The 19,243-nt window shown below is 48.0% G+C and overlaps 1 long non-coding RNA gene across 1 annotated transcript; it reads right to left on the bottom strand.

The window, feature by feature from the left end:
- Positions 1 to 13,448: 13,448 nt before the first annotated feature.
- On the bottom strand, positions 13,449 to 16,976 carry LOC142061740 (uncharacterized). Its single transcript, XR_012662226.1, has 3 exons — positions 16,156 to 16,976; positions 15,092 to 15,233; positions 13,449 to 14,289 (listed from the first exon to the last, which is right to left on the bottom strand). It is a non-coding gene; the product is annotated as an uncharacterized LOC142061740 (long non-coding RNA).
- Positions 16,977 to 19,243: the final 2,267 nt, after the last annotated feature.

The following is a 19,243-nucleotide window of genomic DNA, read 5'->3' as shown; positions in this document are numbered from 1 at the left end:
GAACAGGCTGTGTGGGTCTCGCTGAAACACATAAATAATCTCACTCCTCTCTGATTCTGTTTTCTTAAACCAGCAAATTAGCCACAAGTTATATTGCCTTAGCTAAAAATAAAATGTAAATATCACGGGGCTGTCTGCAGACATCTGGTCTCTTTGTGCATGACACCTGAGATCCCTAGAAGTGAAAAACAAAGTGGAGGGCACAAGCCTCTCCATTTGCGCCATGTTTTGCAATTTGTTGCTTCTGGACATTTCTCAGCACGGTGCAATTGCTGACAGTTTCCTTGTTTGCTCAGACCTTTCTAGTAGCTCCAGGGAGAGAAAGGCCAACCCCTCCTATAGGACCACCACAGAGGAGAGGCGAGTCCCAGCCCAGCTATGCAGGTTCTTCTGGGGTATGACTAAGGCTGATGGTGCTTGCATTTCTTTTGCAGCACAGTGATGGCACATCATCTTCACAGATACTGGCTGGTCTGAAATGGATCCCCCGACCCTTCTTATTTTGCAGTACGACCCGTCTCATCACAGCCCTTGGGCATGTTCTGGGAGTGACTCCCATTTGCATCATAGCTTTTGCACTCAAGTAATGAAAACTTTCACAAGGGAAAAAAAAAAACTACACACAACAATAGTGGTAATTATGGGAAGAACAATTAAAAAAAGAGAGAGGGAGAAAGAGGGTCCAGGCCTAGTCCAAATTGTGTGTGCCCAATAGCAAAACTACTATTACCTTGAACAGGACTGAGTGCTGGCCTCTTCCTGATTCCCAAATAAAGCTACAGAAGAGGCACACCTTGGATTTACAGTAGGGTTTTCTCTTGTACCTGCTTATCATCTGCCTTGTTAATTTATCTGTGACTTAGCATTTATATTTACAAAATTCAGCCCATTGAACAGTTCCTGGGAGCATAGTCTCAGTGTATTGCATACATCTAGAACACCCTGAGAGAAGAAAACAGCTCCAAGAACTTCTTAAACATCGATAGACTTCAGCTCTGCTAGAGGCTTGGTGGGAGAAAATTAGAGATGGGTGCGAATGGCTGAAAAATTCCTGCCATGCCTCTCCAGCCTGGTTCAGCAGAAGTACCAACCTCCTTGCAGCAAACTCGTCCCTCCTGGCAGCAGGTCTGTTTCCCTCCGTGCTCTGCCTGCACAATCAGCCCAGAGATTCCCAGCTCTCCATGGCCACCGTTGATGCAAGCGTTTCAAAGCAAGGACTGCCATATCCCCTGAGCACAACCCCATGCTGCATGTGCTAGTGCCCTCTCACATTTGCACCATCCCCTTTTATTAGGCACAAGATGACATTCCAACCAGCTTGGAACCAGTGTGGGTCTCTATTTTCACATAAGCCTGGGATGGATACCCTGAAGAAGGAACAGGGCTAGTATCTGCCTTCTGTCTCCCCTGGAAGAGCAGAAGCAGAATTCAGTCCACACTCAGCCCTGCTGAGAAAAACTCAGGTCTTGCATTTTACTTACTAGCTACAGGCATGTCTCTTGCTCCTTCCAGCTCCAATGGGGAGACTTGGAAAGAGTTGCCACCGCAGGGTCTTGCCCTCAGGGAGGACGTGCACATGCATGGGCTGCGGGTGGGAGGAACTGGCTGAGCCGCAGGGCCAGGAGGGTTGGCTGGTGGGGAGGTCTGCACCAGGGCAGGCCCTGGGTTTGCTTGTTCCACATGGTTTGCTTAAAAACAAACCCAGAAAACCACATCAGGCCCCAGGTTTATAATGTAAAAAGGCATTAAGAGCTTGAATCCTATTCTGTTTTAATATCTGTGAAAGTTCAGGACAAATTTTTCTGCAGACCAGCAGGAGTCTATCATTCTGGAGTACCATCAGATAATTCAGGTTGTAAAGGACCCTGGAGAAGATCTGGTCTAACCACCGGCTCAGAGCAGGGCCAGCAGGTTACTCAGGCCAAAAAAGCATGATTCCACTAACACTTTCTTATTAATCTTATCTGCTGCCTTGAGAGGCTGGATTGTGTTTTTGCCACAGTTTAGTCACACCAGCAATGCAGAAACCACTGCAGCTCCGCCCAGCTAAGGAGTCAGGTTCTGTTTTATTTCTTCCCCGGTTTATATAAAAATGGCAATTGGTAAGAGCCCAAACTGTCTTCAGTGCCACCAGAACAAAGGCCACTGTTCTGGAAAAAAGCAAGTCACGCTGAGCCCCATTATGCTACTTCTAGTGGCCACATTGTCTTTGATAATAGTCCAGGGCTGTTCTTTAAAAAAACATGTTCTGAGTTCCTCATGAAAGACAAGCTATTTTGATAAAAAACCATGTCTGAAAGACAGTATCTGCCATAGCATGGCCTCACAGCACCACAGCTACACTACTGCTGGTGACGTCTTCTTGTGGTACCTGGTTTTTGCCTTGGAGAACTCCTGGCCAAACAGAGAGTGTCTTGGGTCTGTGCTGCCCAGAGACCAGGTGAGCTTGCGGTGCTTCCCTCACAGCTCCTCTGGTTTCACCAGGAGTCCTGTGCCTTGTAATGGAGTCCACAGACTGGGCAAGGAAAGATGTAATGTCTGGCTCTCCATCATGCAGTGCTGGGTAGGTAAGCAGTGTTTCAGCCAAGCACTGAGACCAGGCAAAAGGAAACGTGGAGAAGGAGAGGCTGTAGAGAACCAGAGAAAAGAAAGGAGGAAGGACATATTGGGCCCATTGTCTCCCTATTGGGGCCATCAGGTCATGTGCTCCCAGTGGGAACCTTAGTGGTGTTTAGGTCTGTCCGATATTAGGAATTCCTCAAAATATGCCAGCCCTAGTTTTGACCTCTATTTGATATTCTCCTCTGAATGCCCAAAAGGTGGACAACATCTCCCACCAGTGCAAGACTGGTGGCAGATTGGGCAGGGAAGGGCACTGGAGGTGGATGAGGCTGCCCGCTGCCCTTACCTCAACAGGACAGTAAAGAGGTAAAACAGGAAATACCCAGAAGCAGTGGCATAAGGGATGGAAGCAGGAGGGTTTTGTTAGGAAGCTTAACCAGGGAGCACATGGAGAGACACTGTCTAAAGTGACATGTTGAGAGAAGCTGAGGACTACACAGGCTTCTTGCAACTACGCAAGAAGTTTCTGGCCAGGTTTTGAAAAGGGTATGGAGGAAATAATAGCTGGAATTTAACACTTGGCGTGCCTATATTTTATACCAAGAGGTAGCATTTTCCTCTTTATTTGTAAAGGAAACAAGTAATCTTAAAACAAAGGTTTAAATGATTGAAAAATCTCTTCCAGGAAAACTTTGTGGGTGTCTGGTAAGAGGTAAATGAATCATTTTGATAGCACAGCATCTTCCCCCACTGTATTTTAAGAGGCATAGAGGCTGCTACTTTCAGGAAAAATTGCCTAAAGGAAGTGACGAATAACTGATAGATTAAAAGGTTTATGTCAAAATCCTCCCTCACTTTCTCCCAGTTCAATGTCAAAGCGAGGTCAAAACTAGGGCTGGCATAATTTGAGGGTCCCTAAAGACTTTGGATTTTGTTGCTTTGCCCTACAGTCAGCAGATTCAAGCTTCCAATCAAATGTTTTTAAAATTGATATTGTATTGATGTCAATACAATTCTCCAAAGCACAAAATAGGGCACGCACAATTGTCAACAGGACACACAGGCAGATTTCCAAACCATCTGGCCCCTTTACATCATTTCCTCCTCATAAGTCATCCTGTGTGTTGTACCTCTGACTTGCGCATCTCCATCTTCCTTTAGATAAGGGAGAAATTCCTCTTGTGTCATGTGAACTTCTTCACTTTTACCACCAATTTCTCAGATAAGGGACTCACATGAAGCAAAGCAATCCTTGTGGTGCTCGCATTCCAGTGTTCTAACAGCAGAGCTCGGAGCTTTTCACAGAATCACAGAATCACAGAATGCTAAGGGTTGGAAGGCACCTCTGGAGATCATCATGTCCAAGCCCCCTGCTTGAGCAGGCACACCTAGAGCAGGGGCACAGGAACGCGTCTAGGTGGGTTTTGGATGTCTCCAGGGAAGGAGACTCCACAACCTCCCTGGGCAGCCTGTGCCCCTGCTCTGGCACCCGCACAGTAAAGACCTTTTTTTCTCATATTCAGGTGGTACTTCCTGTGTTCCAGCTTGTGCCCACTGCTCCTTGTCCTGTCATTGGGCACTGATGAAAAGAGCCTAGTCCCATCGTCCTGACACCCACTCTTCAGATATTTATAGGTATTTATGAAATCCCCTCTCAGTCTTCTCTTCTCCAGGCTAAACAAACCCAAGTCTCTCAGCCTTCCCTTATATGGGAGATGCTCCAGTCCCCTGATCATCTTGGTAGCTCTCCGCTGGACTTGTTCAAGGAGTTCCACGTCCTTCTTAAACTGGGGGCCCAAAACTGGACACAGCACTCCAGATGTGGTCTCACTAGGGTAGAGCAGAGGGGGAGGATAACCTCCCTCGCCCTGCTGGCCACATTCCTTTTAATGCAGCCCAGGGTACCATTGGCCTTCTTGGCTACAAGGGCATGTTGCTGGCTCATGGTCAGCTTGTTGTCCACCAGCACTCCCAGGTCCTTTTCAACAGAGAACAGAGCCACTTTCCAGTAGTTCAGGCCCTGCCTGTACTGGTGCCTGGGGTTGTTCCTCCCCAGGCACAGGACCTTGCACTTGCTTTTGCTGAATTTCATCAGGATACAGCTCTCCAGCCTGTCCAGGTCTCGTTGGATGGCAGCACAACCTTCTGGTGTATCAGCCACTCCTCCCGACTTGCTATCATCAGCAAACTTGCCGAGGTTACACTCTATCCCATCATCCAGGTCACTGATGAATACGTTGAACAGGACTGGACCCAGCACAGACCCCTGGGGAACACCACTAGTGACAGGCCTCCATCCAGACGCTGCCCCATTGGTCACGACCCTCTGAGTTCTGTTGTTGAGCCAGTTCTCAATCCACTTCACCGTCCACTCATCCAACCCACACTTCCTTAGCTTGCCTGTGAGGAGGCTGTGGGACACAGTGTCGAATGCCTTACTGAGGTTGAGATAGACACCATCCACTGTTCTGCCTTCGTTGACCCAGCCGGTCGCACCATCGTAGAACGCTATCAGGTTGGTCAGGCATGCTCTCCCCTTGGTGAATCCATGTTGCCTACTTCTGATAACCTTCTTGTCCTCTACATGCCTGGAGATGACCTCCAGGATGAACTGCTCCATCACCTTTCCGGGGATGGAGGTGAGGCTGACTGGCCTACTGTTTGCCAGGTCCTCCTTCTTGCCCTTTTTGAAGATGGGAGTGACATTTGCTTTCCTCTGGTCCTCGGGCACCTCTCCTGTCTTCCACGACCTTTCAAAGATGACGGAGAGTGGCTCAGCAGCAACATCCGCCAGCTCCCTCAGCACTCGCGGGTGCATCCCCTTAGGGCCCATGGATTTGCGAGGATCCAGTCTGCAGAGGTGATCTCTGACCCAGTCTTTCTCAAACGATGGTAAGTCTTCCTGTGTCCCAACTTTCCTCTCACCTCTGGGGGCTGGGATGCCTGAGGGCCAGCCTTAGCAGTGAAGACCGAGGCAAGGAAGGCATTCAGCAACTCCGCCTTCTCTGCGTCCTGCATCACCAGGACCCCTTCCTTGTTCAGCAGTGGGCCCGCTGCATCCCCAGTCTTCCTTTTACTGCTGATGTATTTAAAGAAGCCCTTGTTGTTATCTTTGATATCCCTGGCCAGGTTTAATTCCAAGTGGGCCTTGGCCTTCCTCGTCGCATCTCTGCACACTCTGACAACATTCCTATATTCCTCCCAAGTGGCCAGTCCCTTTTTCCACATACTGTGAACCTCCTTCTTCTGTTTGAGTTTCTCTAGAAGCTCTTTGCTCATCCATGCGGGTCTCCTGGCTCCTCTGCCTGACTTCTTCCTCCTGGGAATGCACCGATCTTGAGCTCGGAGGAAGTGGTCCTTGAATACTGTCCAGCTCCCTTGGACCCCCCGCCTTCCAGAGCCCTAGCCCACGGGATTCCTCCTAGCAGGATGAATTCCACCTTATAAGGACGAATTTCACTGTTCATTCAAAAGGTGGTGCAACCACTTTAAATGACTTCTCAGCCTGAGTATTGCAGAATGAAGTGTACCTCATACCTGCCCTTCTGGATTAGCAACCTGGCATTCCTGGGATGCTGTATTGTGTGCCTGAGCAAAGGGCATTTGGGAGACTGTATCATATACTTTTATTTTTCATAGACAGATTTTTGTCCCTCTCCCACTCTAAGCCAGTGCTGGCTGCAGTTAATGCAGTCAGAAAATTTCTGCAGTAAATCAGAAATTAATTTCATAGATGGGAATTCACTTTTCCCACAGTCCACTCTCCTCGCTGATGGTTGCCCTCCAGGCTCTCAGCACATTTGCTACTGCCTTAAAAACAACCAAGCTAATGTGCTTGTATCTAGAAGAACCCCAAAGCATTCCTTTTCTACAGCATGTAAGGAAAATTGGAACATAACTGTATTAACAAAATAAGCATTGGCATTTAAAATGAAGCAGAGAAACCAGATGCTCTCTCTCCCTCTTTATGCAAAGCAAGAAGTAACTGTCCCAAGAAACACTGACTGGTCCCTGTTATATGGAGACCAGGCTGCCTGTTCAGACTTTTATGCAATAAAATGGACACTTTAAAACATACCAAATATGCAGTTTAGCCTTTTAATGTCTTTATTTTTTGTTTTGTTTCCAGTTTTCAGGTTAGAAGTGCTTGCTCCACTCATAGAGGGAAAACAACAAAAAAAATCTGTTTTGGAAACCAAGTACTGAGGAAGATGGGAAAAGCTCCCTTTTGGCAGCTTATTTGAACATCCGGGCTGCAATGATGAGTGATGCACTATAGACTGGTTTATCACAGGCCATGCTGTTCTCATGGGGCTTCTTATTTCTCAAAAGCCTCCCTGCTCACAGCAAGGAAACTCAAGAACAGAGCCATGGAGGGCATCTGGCGCCTCTTCCAGTGCTGGATGGATGTCAGGCTGTGCGGTGCTGTCCTGCGGGAGCTCAGCAGCTTCCTTCTTTCCTCCTCTCTGCCTTTTCCTTCCAGACCCACGTGCATGAGGTTTCTCCTTAGGACAGGTCAGGAAGGGCCAAGGACAGACCTCAGGGGTTACAGTGAGCGACAGAGAGGCAGGAGGGTTGTCTCTGGGTGGGAGTGAGGACGGATAAGGGAGGTTGGAGGCTAGTGTCCAACTCCAACTGCTTCAGCCAAAATCAATGCCAGGAAAGGAGTAGGTTATTTTTAATTAAACCAAGAACAGAGAAGGACCTATGATATTGTTTTTGAATGAGAACTATTTAAAGGAATAAATAATTTCCATGGAAACCGGGAGCTTTGGCAGAACGAGGCAGGAAATGAAGTTCAATAAGAGACACCGGAGGAATTTTCTGCCATGATAACAGTAGTAACTGCTCATATTGGGGTTGCACCTTCAGGCCAGGGGACCCCAAGTTGCCTTCGTGAGCCCACAGTGCACAGGGGATTTGATGGACCCAGGCACCTGTGGTGGGATGCAGCACCTCTGCAAGGTTACCCACCAGCACCACATGTGCCTGAGGTGGGATGCAAGTAAAAGCCTGTGACAGAGCAATAGGGCTTTGGGAAGTAAAATTAACTACACAGGGATTAGACCAAAATGAATCCAGAGGGCTTGAAAGCCTTGAAACATGTCAGCCTGGCTGCTTCTCCAAGGCCTGATTAGATCCAAAGGCCTGTTCTTTATCTTGAAGTTGTAAGGGGCAATGACAAGAGCTTAGATGAAAGGCAACAATCCCCTCATCCCATTTAGCAGTTCCTACATCCCCCACACTCATCCTACTGCTACAGGGGAGTTACAGACTCTCCATTCTTGGCTGTTGCAACTGTTCATCAAAAACAAGTCTCCTAATTGCACAGGGTGTCTTATACAGCCATCACAGACCTACTGGCATCTAGCCTTCCTCCCTGTGCTGTCACGGAGGCTGACTCCTGGGCAGATATCTTTTCACTCAATATGTTTTTGGCCTTATGTGGGCCATTTCCATCCTCAGGAGTCCAACCCGGGCAGCTGTCATCTCCTCCACTGCACTCAAAGCTAAGCAGCATATATAGGCAGCTGCTCTTTTTTGTTCTTTGTTGGGTGCTTCTTGGTTACAATTCCAACCATAGTTGAGTGTTCAGGCAGAACCAAAGCTAAAGGCATAGAAAACCCAGAAAAGAAAATCCAATTGTGTGAAACAAGCTGGGTAAGTGACAGCAGCAGTACTCCTTTATACCAATTATGTGGTGGCATGACAGCTTGGGGAAGCCTGAAGGAGCAGCACCACAAACATGAGAGGAACCAGCAGCCACCATCCTCACTTGAGAGGAAGTGCATTACTTATCTGACCTTCGTGACACTTACCCTAATATTTCATTTTGTGACAAGAAACTCCATCACTCCTGCATGAGAGCCAGTCTGCGGCATGGGCCCTGGTGACCTCGGAAGTGATCTCTCATTAAATAGAAGTCATCTGCCTGTGAGTCAGCCTGAAGGCTTGCTGTTGCAAACATGCATCTGTAGGCATTTTGAAATCCATCCTGAGCAGCAGCTCCTGGGTATGATGGAAAACGTTCTCTATAGTCAATGCTTTCATGGAATCTAATGCCAGTCACAGATCCCAGGATTAGTCCTCGGTAGATTAGTTTTCCAAGTGGATTGAAGTGGAGCTGGGGAACCTGCTGAATCGGAGAAGCAGCCAGTTTATTAGGTGCCTAATTGCAGCGGGGGCGGGGTGTCCTTGACTTCAGCGATCTCATTGTATGTCTCCTCTCCTTTTATGGGAGCAGCAGCCCCACAGGCACCCTGGGGACACACTGCACCACAGCGCCTGTGCTGGTCCTTGGGCAGCAGGGCTGCAGTTGCCAGACCCAAGCCAAGAAGGCAGCAGACCAGACGGAGGCTAATACTACTCTTCCCAGAGGTTCAGTAGGTCATGGCTTTATCCTGTGAGCAACTCCAAATTTCTGGGCAGTGAGACAATTGTTTATATTGGCTACTTGTATGAATGCTGAAGAAAAAAAGGATGTTATGGGACTTCTGTTCTTTAATTCAAAAAAAAAAAAATCAAACATGTCTAGACTGTTGCATGCATGTGGCTTTCTTCCAGGCTTCTCCCACCTGGACCAATAAGCAGGCTGGAAATTCTCCACAAAATGGTTTTCAACACCCATTTAAAAATGTGCTCACTCCACGCACGCTAGCCGGTATTGACCAGCCAAATCCTATTAGGAGGTAATGTCAGACAGGGAAAGAGCTTTCAGGTGCAGGTTGCAGAAAGCCTCTGTGGTTTCCTCACTCCCTTTCCACAGAGGGAGACTGAGGAGCTGGCTGGCAGCTTGCCCATGGCCAGGGAACGGGCAGCACGGGGGGACATGGCTGCCTGCCCTCCTGCAGGGAGGCTGTGGGAGCTGCAGCCATGCACCCGCCCATTGGGGTACATGCTGCCCTCCTCCAGCCACGGGTCCATTCCCAGGGACCCACCCCTGCATCGGGCTGTATGAAAGAGGGCTGCAGTTCAGGCATGGTTTTGGTTTTTATTATTATCTGGTGAACTTGAAATTGCTGCTGACAAGAGATGTCAGAGCTGGCTGTGGAGAAAGCCGTTTTCCCTATAGCTAGGAAGCAGCCCAAGTTTGGCCTTCATTCACACCAGCTCAGAGGAGCCATGATGGCAGAGGTGGGGGAGGACCAGCAGCCGGGGAACAGGTGCTTTGCCCTTGCACCCTATCCAGCCTGTTCACTTTGAAAAGGCTGACAGCCAGGGAGGTAGGAGGGTTGTGGGAAACAGTTAGCAGAAGGGACAAGGGAATTGCCATGCTGATTGAAACCTGAGGTCTTCCTCATCTGGCAGCAACCTTGGCGAGGCAGTTCAGAGGGAAGTGGAGAATCATGTGGCCAGACAGACGTGAGTCCGTTACATACCTTAAGTCAGTCTTGGCCTTTTGTGAGGTTTCCTGAATCTCATAAACACTGAAGCTCCCATGACCTATATTTTGTTCAATCTTCTTCCAAAGTTACCAGTCCCAGACTTTTCATTGTTTCCCTCATATAGAAAGGAAGATCCTTCTTAACCTAGCACTGTAGACATTTGTCCAGCAGAGGCTGAGGTGAGACACCAAAGTACCTGCAAAACCAGTCAGAGATGGGAACAACTGTAGGAGCTGGCTCCTGAAAGCCCCAGAGCCCCACATTCCCTCCCTTTTCTTAGCAGATCTACAGAGCTACCTTTAACCGGTTTCCCTGCTGCATGTCCTCACTCACAAACCCTCAAGGTTTTAGCATCACCACCATCACCAAGGCTTTCCAGAGCTGCCAGGGACTTTGGTAGAGGGTTTAGCCCTGTGTAGAGAAGAGGGCCGGGGAAACAAGCAGTGGCTTTTATACTTTTGTAGTCCAAAAAAGTCCAGATCATGTGATTTTCCAGGCACAATGCAAAAGAGAAATATTTTAGAGAGGTTTTGAGATGTCTGCTCCCACAATGGTGAAGAGCTTCTGACCAAAGTTTGGTCCCTATGAAAAAAAGAGCCTCCTGCTCGGGAAGGGGGGTGCTGAGCCTTTCTGCTGGCAGTGTGCCCTACCTGACCCCACATGGAGCTGGGGTCAGGCTGCATGTCAGAGGGTACTGGCCCCATAGGTAGGTTAGACAGCCCTTGTCCTGCATGTACACTTTACGGACCTGCTAGTAGCTTTTCACAAGGAATGAAGGTAGAGGAGATCTCTATTTGCTGTTTTTTCGATCTCTCTTCTTGACTGCATCCTCTGCAGACAGTTGAGGAGAGGGGCTTGGAGTGTGCTCATGTTCTGTGCCCAGGATCTGCCTCCATGAGATGAGGGCCACCCATGTCTTGCTTCACCACAAACCCACTTTTAAAGTCCTCAGGCTCAACCTTTAGCCAATGATACTTTATTTCCCAAGAGAATGTGTACACTCCAACCTGAGTGCAGAGCCCTCCGCCCCTCAAGCTGGCTGTGTTGGGCGGCGCTGTGGGACGCAGGATGCAAAGTGCCTGGGGTGAAGGCGGTGCCTACACATGTGTCACCACCTGCCTGAACTCTGACACAGTTGTTGGGGGACAAGAGCCCCCATCCACTGCCTAACTGCCCAAGGGAAGGAGAGGATTGACACCATTCACCCAGCATTGCACATGGGCTGACATGGCACACGCTGGCTCTACCCACCCTGCCACCCATCTGCCACATTGGCGGTCCACGTATCTCCCCCCTTTATCTACCATTGCTGCATAAAAGCACAAGCAGCCATCTCTCAGCAGGCCCCAGGCAGGCCCCTGCAACAGCGAGAGCCAGGAGCCATCCTCCCCAGCTACCTGTGACTGCAGTGGTCCAAGACCCACCGTACTGCAGCTCCCTGCTGCTCTGGGGGTGCTGCCTAGTCCCAGGGCCAGCATCTTCCTAAACACTGGGGGAGGCTGGCTAGGGAAGGAGGGAGGGACAAGAGCCCTTTCTCCCCTGTGGGACATCATACCTGAGCTTTTCCTCCTCCTACAGCAGGGCCAGCTCCTCTGCTGGGCCAGGGGCCACACCAGTTTGGCAGTAACTGGGTTCTCTGACACAGGCGGAAGACACAGACCACAGGTGTGCTGTGCGGGAGCAGACGCTTCCCATCAGGTGGAGCCGACAGCTCTTAGGCTGATAGATAACGCTGTGGTTACACAGGTATGCTATGCCCAATCAGCTATTCATATATAATTCAAGACTTATGTGGTGGCATGCTTTAAGCCCTATAGAAGATTCCAAGATATGTATAAAAATACCAAGTACTTCCTTTGATGGATTATTGCATGCTGTCACCTCGGTGGCATCATTGTGCTCAGCACCAGCCGTATCATAGAATCACAGAATGGCTTGGGTTAGAAAGGACCTTTAGAGGTCATCTAGTCCAACCCCCCCTCCAGAGAGCAGGGACATCTTCAACTATATCAGGTTGCTCAGAGCCCCACCCAACCTGACCTGGAATGTTCCTAGGGATGGGGCATCTCCCACCTCTCTGGGCAACCTGTTCCAGTGTCTCACCACCCTCATTGTAAAACATTTTTTCCTTATATCCAGTCTAAATCTACCCTCCTTTAGTTCAAAACCATTACCCCTTGTCCTGTCACAACAGGCCTTGCCAAAGAGATTGCCCACATCCTTCCTATAGTTCCCCTTTAAGTACTTGTCGTGGTTTAGCCGGCAGCTCAGCCCCACACAGTCGCTCGCTCCCTCCCCCATCTACCGGTGGGGGAGGGAATCAGAAGGGTAACGCTCGTGGGTTGGTGAACAGTTTAATAATTAAGAACAGTTTAATAATTAAAATAAAACAACAACAAAAATTCAGTGGAAAGGAAAACAAAGAGAGAAGCACAAAACCTGGGGTGGGGAGGCGGGGGAAGGGGAATGAACCACCAAAACAACTTGCAGCCGCTCACCGCCCGCCAACCTGACACCGCCCTGAGCAACCGCCCCCCTTAATATACTGCTCATGGTGTCACGTGGTACGGAATGAACATCCCATTGGCCAGTCGGGGTCAGCTGCCCTGGCTGTGGCCCCGCCCCTCCTGGCCTCCTGCCGACGTGGCAGAGCTCGGGAAGCTGGAAAGGTCCCCGACCACCACAGGCACCACAGTGAAGAGAATTAACCCCTTCTCAGCTAAAACCAGCACAGCACTGAAAGGCCACAATAAGGTCTCCCTGCAGCCTTTTCTTCTCCAGGCTGAACAACCCAACTCTCAGGCTGTCCTTGCAGGAGAGGTGCTCCAGCCCTCAGATCATTTTTGTGGCCCTCCTCTGGACCCGCCCCAGCAGGTCCATGTCCTCCTTGTGCTGAGGGCTCCAGAGCTGGACGCGGCGCTCCAGGTGGGGTCTCACCAGAGCAGAGCAGGACAGAACCACCGCCCTTAACCTGCTGGCCATGCCTCTTTTGATGCTGCCCAGGATGCGGTTGGCCTTCTGGGCTGTGAGCGCACATTGTTGCCTCATGTCCAGCTTCTTGTCCACCAGTACCCCCAAGTCCTTCTCCTCAGGGCTGCTGCCAATCCCTTCATCCCCCAGTCTGTATTGGTATTGGGGGTTGCCCCGACCCAGGTGCAGGATCTTGCACTCAGCCTTGTTGAACCTCATGGGTCTCACAGGCCCACCTCTCCAGCTTGTCTAGGTCTCTTATCCCCCCATCCAGCATCGCTCCTCCACCACTGTGATTTTCTACAGCTAGGAACAACCTGGACAGAACAAGGCAAGGAGTGTGTAATTATCCTCATAATCTAAAAATTTTTTATTTGGGAAGCTGAGCAATTTGATCAGATGCTTTCGTTTTCTTCTACTGATTGCCCAGGGCCAAGCACACTGCTTTCTTTACCAGCAGGACATTGTCTTGTTAATATTATGTGAGTTATAAGAGGACGAATGAGTGATACCTACAATTTGATTCCATTTACTGCATGGAAAAAAATTAGATTTATTTAAGAAAATAAGAACAGCTGAGGTATTAATCATCACAGAGCGCTCCACTGGGAAATGTTAGAGCTAAGGAGAAAAAGCTAGGCCCCAGAGTCAGCTCTTTGGGTTTAAAGTAATAAAATTTCTCCAGGAACATTCATAGATCTCGCACTAACACTAATTCAGCCTCTTCCTCTGTTTATGCAACGATGAATTCTCTGACTGTTTAAATCAGCTCCCCCATCATACTTTTCATGAGGAGGGAACTTAGTTCAGTTTGTTGAAGGTAGTCAAGTACCATCTTAAACAAAATTCAAGCTTTTGGAGAAAGATCCTCAAGCTCGTACTTTTCAGAGATGAACCGATAACAAAGTGTATAATAAACTTAGCGAACATCACCAGGACTGTTTAGTGAATTAGTTTACTACATCTCAAAGAGTTTGAATACAACACAGAAAAGATGCTTTAGTCAAAATATCTGTATATCCCATCTTTCCTCAGTCTGTTGCCACATAGAACCGGACACCCCATGGGTGTCTCCAGAGAGCTGTCTGCATTCATAGATTTGAAAACATCAATTAGAGACTAGAGTAACCAGAAATGGCACGACCTCAGGGCAGTGCTCCAAGGGGCCCCTCAGAGACATGATTCAATGATGTTACAATCAAATCTGCACTATTATCTGTCTCTTTCCCATCTCCTTTTCTGGTCATCATTTAGCACTGGTGAAACCCCTGTTGCCATCTGGCAGGTTACTTCTGGTATGGCTGGATCCAGCTGTCCACTCAGCTGAGCACAGGCTGAGTAGCACAAGGTGTGGGGGGACAGTGGAAAGAAACTGCAAAAGAGAATAATCACAACATGCCTTAGTAAGAAAACGGGCTGAAGGGGGCTTTTGTCTTTGTACACATGGCAAACACGGCTTTTACATTCACCTAAAAAGCACGCGACTGGACCAGCCAGCTGCAGTACCTTAGGAATGGCTCATGTGGGCTTAACATAACTTCTGATGGATGCATGCAGCCTCATTACTTGAAATGACATTTGAAATGCTTTTTCAGGAGTTCCTTTCTCTGCTTGCCTCTCCAGTACATCAGGCAGGTGAAGGTTCACCTCCGCAGACAATTATGCATCACACCATTAGCTTCCAGCAGAAAACTGGTCTGCTGGAAGTTACAGGGTTAGTTACAGGGACTAACATCTGTACTTCTAACGTCTCTGTGGTGCAGCTGCATAAGATGCAGAAGAGTCAGCATCACCCAGCCACAGTGCTGCGTGCAAACTTTTATCTTTATGAGAAACCCCCAGGTTTGTCTTGTGCTGCAGCAGTGAAGGTGATCAACAGCAAGGCAATTAAATGCACAAATTGTAGAAACTGCTTGGAGTCTGGTTTCATTTAGTTTTTCCTAAAAGATGCTAAGAAAAGGTAACATGGAGTTGCCTGTTTTATACCCCTTAACCATACAAATTCCTGCTTTTCTGGCTGTGTCCCTCCCATACCCAAGTCCCCCAGGCCCATCTCCCTTTCCCATGCTTATATCAGCTATAACGCGAGATCCATGTTTTATGTCTCTTACTTGCCAGCTTCCCCCACCAGCTCATCCCCAGCCCTGCATTGCTTCGCTAAGTGGAGGAGATACCTGTGGCCTGTCCACACGACGAGGCGGATGCTCCTTTCCCCCAAGAGTCAGAAGATGGGGTGAAGCGAGGCATAATGTTCCCATAACCAGCTCCCAGGAGCTGGGGCCATCTTGGGACTTATGCCTTTCCTCTCGCAGAAGCCTGTTAAGAAGCCAGCACAAGCGGTAGGTGAGCACAAAGAGAAAAAGCCTTGTGATTTATCTTTTGTCTAACAGCTATTCTTTTTCTCAAAAAACAGGCCCAGGTTTGGCCTAAATGAGAACTTATTTGGCCCCTGGGAACAAGCAACATCCAAGTTCTTTAGCATCAAAGAAGCTTTCCTTTGCCAGCATCAGCCCTATTTTCCTCCTGGTCCTCCTGAACACACCAAAAGGCTGCTCCCAGTCGAGCTGCCTTGAGTCTCGCTGCTGTGTCGCACAAATCAATTATTTAATCTTCAACAGGCCAAGCCTCCCAAATACCGGGTTCTTTTATCACATCTAGGGTGTAAAAAATAAGGGCTCCTGCACCCTGCGAGATAGTCTGCAAAGCGCAGTAGTAAAGCTCTTCCATGTGCTTCAGTTTGGCATGTGAGGACGGTTCTGCTCTTGTCACTGTAAGCAGGCAGCAGCTTCAGCATTTAACCAACGCTGCCATAGCAAGCATGTTTAAACAGAGTGACATGTGCCTGTGAAAATGTATAGCTATACATTTTCACAGAATATAAACATACACAGGCAAATGAAACAACCCAAGTCAGTTGAATATGTAAAAAATACGAACATTTTTTCCATTTTTGTCTTCTCTCTGGAGGGCTGCAGGCTGTGCTGCCTTCAGTTCCCTCACATCAGGCACAGGCCCTGGGGGCCTCAGCAAGGACACAACCCCTGGTACAATGCCTCAGGCACGATCAGTCCCCTCCACCCTGCTCTCGACATCCAGCCCCGCACCCTGGCAGGGACCTAAACCCCAGCCTGGCCAGGAGGGTGATGGCTGGAGAAGCCACCCAGGCAGCCTTGTGAGATATCATGGAATCTATATGCAGTAGTAGCCAACTTGAGGGTTGGGACTAATGAGAACAAACCTTTGCAAGGCTGAGTCTGGCTGATGATGGCACCTCTGGACGTTCATCACTGGTTTGCTGCCCCAGTGCTGTTTTCTCTAGTGATGCTCTTGGGTCATTAAATATCTATGTGTAAGTACTGCATAGAAATACCCAAGTCCTTTGCCCAGTTCTTGTATGGAACCACAGGCACTGAGATGGTGTGGGGTGCCCCAGGCAACAGAGCCTGATCCAGGGTGGGCTGCTGGGCACAACAGGCTGAAGAGCCCCATCCTTCTCACCGTGTACCTTTCCTGCTTGTAATACAGTCTGCAAAGGACATAGTTACGCTTGTGTGTGTTGCCCAATTATTAATAAAGACATTAATAAAGATATCAGTAATAAATATATCAAAATCCATTTCAGGTCCTGCTGTCAAGTAAAAGTGTCTCTAATGATTCCCTGCTTGGGGTTAACATTGGAAACCTATCACTGAGCCAATGCTAAACACACTGAATGTATGTTGTTCTAGTTTAATAGACAATGCTTAGACCTTCTAGTTTAATAGACAATGCTTAGACCTTGCAACACTGAAAGCACCTCTCCAGGAGTCCAAGCATTTTTGCAACTTCTGCATTTACCAGCCGAACCTGAGGGCTCATAAAATATGCTTAGCTCAACACAGTCTATTTTCTATGCCATTCCCTACCAGTTTGCGCTATTAATTAGCCATGATGATATCTTTCTTGCTTCTTTTTTAGCTCTTGTCCCACATCAAGCCTTCCATCACTCTGCTGGCACTGAAAGCAGGCTAATGGGACTGGAATTAGGTCATCCCGTTTCCACAGCTGCTTCCCAGTCCCCCAGAGGTCCAAGACTTATTAATATAAACCCCCACTATATTAGTAGTTCAGAGACCTCTCTGTGTAGTTAATTGAAAACTCCTGAGTGCAAATTATCTGCTCCTGGTGATTCGAAGATACCCAGCAAGAGCAGCAGCTGCTTACCTGCTCTCCTGCGGCAGAGGCATCTCCTCTAGGGATCCTGCATACACGCTGCATGGTGCTGCTGCTTACCCCGTGTTACTGCAGACAAACTGTACTTTCAGCTAATCCTGGGCAAACAACAGGTTCCTTCTGATCTGGATTTAATTGAACACTCCTTCTTGCCCTTTATTCCATTTTTTTCCTTAGGACCTTTGTTTCCTTCATTACTTGCCCACATTTCCTCATTTCTAATTCATATTGATTGCAGTAAACTTCCCCTTTCAGTGTTGGCTAATTGCAAATACATATTTTATTACTGCAGTTACTGCCCCTGAACCCAAGCTCATTTGCAAACCACCAGCACCCAGCTCTCTTGGTGTGGCTTTTGGACTTTCTAGGAAAATGTCCCTAAACTGTTTTAAGTCAGGGCTGGAGGGAAAGAAGCCACAGCTACAGTACATCCTGCTACCAGCAGCAGTGAAATGGAGTTTTTGCATCCTGAAATGAAAAGCAAGTGTGTCATATTGCATGGTATCAGTGAGGGAGGGAAACGGAGTCCTAGTGACTCCCCTCCCTCCCCGGTAAATCACTTCTCAACAGGGCAACACCCCACTTCCCACTGATGATGGGAGGCAGAGCACCCCTCTTCCAGCCTGGCCCCAACCAAACACTCCTGCTGCTCCTTCTGGGGTTTTCCGTGCGAGTGAACAAACACGTTAACCCAGGGGAAACCTATCGGCTTTCCACCAGCTTCGGAAGTTGAACCAGTTCCCACGGGAAGCCCAAGAGTGCAGGACTGCATGCCTCTGCCCAGGAGAAGGGTTCCCTTTCTGCTGCAGTTTCATGCTAACAGATCTCAGCTGCTCTTGAAACCATCAGTCTCCTCCTCACTTAGAGGTTGCAGTTTAAATGGGCCTTTTTCCCTAGCTGTACATGGATGAAATCCTTTCTTTTAGGCAGCATAATTGTTGTATGGTATGATCAGCTGAGGATTTAGTTTGGTTTAAACTTCACTAATGTAATCAGCTAAGCAATACACTCACATTATGTTCTGTAATAATTTTCATCTGGCAAGAGTAAGACTAAAGTAGACTTGCCCTTGGGCTGGAAACAAACACCGACTTTGGAAACGACAGGATAAAATTGTAGAAACAGCAAAGGTATTTCAGGACTGGCAGCAGGAGACCTCAAGATGTGTCACTCAGACTGAAACCTTCCAATGTTTGTACAGATTTTCAACTTCAGAGTGTAGCAAAGTGATTAATGAGCCATTATTCCTGCTGTTTGCTGCAATTTGTGCATCTCTAGCAAGGTGATCTACTGTCCCAACATGTCGATTAACTGCTGGGAAGTTGGGCCACAAAATATCTGTATCTTTTGCATCTATATCATTAGTGGAGAAAATATGCCCTTCCTGGCCAAATACATGGGAGATAAAAGGTGAAGAGCCCATGTAACTGTAAAAGTTTTGACTTTAAAAGTTTAAAAGTATGCGTAAGAAAATAAAAATCTCCATCTAAGGCTGTAAATTGCTTCCACTGTTGCTCAGACAGATTATCTTAGTTGGTCAGCCAGTTAGGAATTCAAAACATTGCTACAGACTTTCCCAGCTTAAAAATAAGTCCTCCACATCATAAGAAACATATATGAGCTAAAAAAAGCTTTATTATGAAAAGACCAGAGATCTGCCCCATAGGACATACTGAATCAATTCTCAGTTCTGATGCTGCATTAAAAGGAAATACAGGACTGCTGCTGCTGTCGTCCCTGTGTGCAGTTAAGTGCATTGCTCGGTAGAGTTGGTGTGTGTGAAAGGCAAACCTTGGCAATACTGAGAGTGTAGAGAGGGCTTATAAACAGCTAGAAACACACAATTCCTTTCATTCCAAGCCTGTTAAGCCTAGATCATCTTTCTTTTCCCTCCCTCCAAAACTTAGGTAGGTGGGAAGCAGACTTATCTCATGCTTTCAAGAAAATGGTATCAGAGGATATAACCCAAGCCAGGAAATGCCACATCTGGCTGTAATATACTGGAAATGTCACTGAAGCAAGGAGCATTGTGACATCCTGAACTGGGGACAGTTCCATCTTTAGGATCTAGAAAGGCTTGCAGTGTTGGGTGCCTAGAAAGTAGAGAGAAGAAA

The sequence above is a fragment of the Phalacrocorax aristotelis genome, chromosome 9, assembly GCF_949628215.1.
Source record: "Phalacrocorax aristotelis chromosome 9, bGulAri2.1, whole genome shotgun sequence".
Classification (NCBI taxonomy): Eukaryota; Metazoa; Chordata; class Aves; order Suliformes; family Phalacrocoracidae; genus Phalacrocorax; species Phalacrocorax aristotelis.
This window is presented reverse-complemented; position numbering and strand designations above follow the sequence as displayed.